The sequence below is a fragment of the Bison bison genome, unplaced genomic scaffold (assembly GCF_000754665.1).
Source record: "Bison bison bison isolate TAMUID 2011002044 unplaced genomic scaffold, Bison_UMD1.0 scf7180017857619, whole genome shotgun sequence".
NCBI lineage: Eukaryota > Metazoa > Chordata > Mammalia > Artiodactyla > Bovidae > Bison > Bison bison.
The window spans coordinates 3,999-5,974 of NW_011488192.1; the positions used below are offsets into that span (position 1 = coordinate 3,999).

At 59.2% G+C, this 1,976-nt stretch overlaps 1 pseudogene; it reads left to right on the forward strand.

Annotated features, from left to right (window-relative positions):
• Nucleotides 1–62: 62 nt before the first annotated feature.
• LOC105003648 lies at nt 63–1,013 on the forward strand (annotated as a pseudogene).
• The last annotated feature ends 963 nt before the right edge of the window (nt 1,014–1,976 follow it).

Below are 1,976 nucleotides of genomic sequence, written 5' to 3' on the forward strand. Positions count from 1 at the left end.
TGCCAATGATGGCTGGCAGACACACACACACACACACACCACATGCGCCCCGGCCCGCGCACATGGTGGGGGCGCGCCAGCACCCGCCGGGCTCCCTAGTGGCGGCCGGAACGCCCGCTGAAGCTGGGGTGATATATGGGAAGGGCCCGGCTCACGTCCAGAGTTGCTGCCGCCCCTGGTTCCCTGGGTGCCCAGGCCCCCGCGTGGGGACCTCCCCCGCCACTGGGGTCCCTGCCGCTCTGGGGCCCACCCCCCGGCCGCCCCCCGCGGAGGGGGAAGGCGAGGCAGGGTGCGGAAGGAGAGCGGGAGGCGGGGTGGGAGGAAGCCGTGAGGGGCAGGGCAGAGGAAGGCCCTCGGAGGCTGCCCCAGACTTGGGGGGCTGCGGTGGCGCCTCCTCCAGCCACAGCGCGCATGCAGCCCCGCTTTGAGCCCCAGCCCGACAGACCCAGGCCTTAGAGCCAATCCTTATCCCGAAGTTACAGATCCGGCTTGCCGACTTTCCTTACCTACATTGTTCCAACATGCCAGAGGCTGTTCACCTTGGATAGCTGCTGAGGATATAGGTATGGCCTGGCGCGAGATTTACACCCTCTTTCCTGAATTTTCAAGGGCCAGCGAGAGCTCACCGGACACAGACACGGGCCCCTTTCTCCGGGAGAACCCATTCCAGTATGCCCTGCCATTCACAAAGAAAAGAGAACAATCCCGGAGCTCCCGCTGGCTTCTCTGGGATCGGTTGTGTTACTGCACTGGACGCCTCGCGGCACCCATCTCCGCCAGGCCAGATTAGGGAATCTGAACCCAACTCCCTTTCGATCGGCCAAGGGCAACGGAGGCCATTGCCTGTCCCTTCGGAACGGGGCTCGCCCATCTCTCAGGACCGACTGACCCATGTTCAACTGCTGTTCACATGGAACTCTTCTCCACTTCTGCCTTCAAAGTTCTCATTTGAATATTTGCTACCACCAACAAGATCTGCACCTGCGGAGGCTCCACCCGGGCCTGCGCCTTAGGCTTCAAGGCTTACCGAAGCAACTCTCCTACTCCTCGTGGCGTAGTGTCTGCGGGGATGCGATAGGGGGAGGGGTGACCTCCTTCCGGAGCTCCCATCCCTCTCGTGCCTCTCCGACTGCCTGTGACGGCCAGGTATGGGCCCGATGCTCCAGCACCATCCATTTTCAGGGCTATTCTATTTGGCAGGTGAGTTGTTACACACTCCTTAGTGGATTCCGACTTCCATGGCCACTGTCCTGCTGTCTATATCAACCAACACCTTTTCTGGGGTCTGATGAGCATCAGCATAGGGTGCCTTAACCTGGCGTCCAGTTTATCCCACAGTGCTAGTTCTGCTTACCAAAAGTGTCCCACTAGGCACTCGCATTCTACACCTGGCTCCACGCCAGCTAGCCAAGCTTCTTACCCATTTAAAGTTTGAGAATAGGTTGAGATAGTTTCTGCCTCAAGACCTCTAATCTTTCACTTTACCTGATAAAACTGGGTTCATTGCGAGAGCGCCAGCTATCCTGAGGGAAACTTCAGAGGGACCCAGCAACTCTATGGTTCGATTAGTCTTTCGCCCCTATCTATACCCAGGCCGGACAACCGATTTGCACATCAGGATTGCTATGGTCCTCCACCAGAGTTTCTTCTGGCTTTGCCCTTCCCAGGCATAGTTCACCATCTTTCAGGTCCTAACATGTGTGACCATGCTCCACCTCCCCAGCGTGGCGGGCAAGACAGGCCAGTGGAGCGCCCTCAGTGGACTGGAGAGGCCTCGGGATCCCACCTCAGCCGCCAGATAAGGCAACCTTCACCTTCGTTGCACCCCGGCATCTTTTGTGTGAGCCCCTGACTCGTGCACATGTTAGACTCCTTGGTCCGTGTTTCTAGACGGGTCGGGTGGGTGGCCGACATCGCCACTGACCCCTTGCACTCGCTTGGCCTACCGTGGTGACCGAGAAACAATCCCCTGGCCC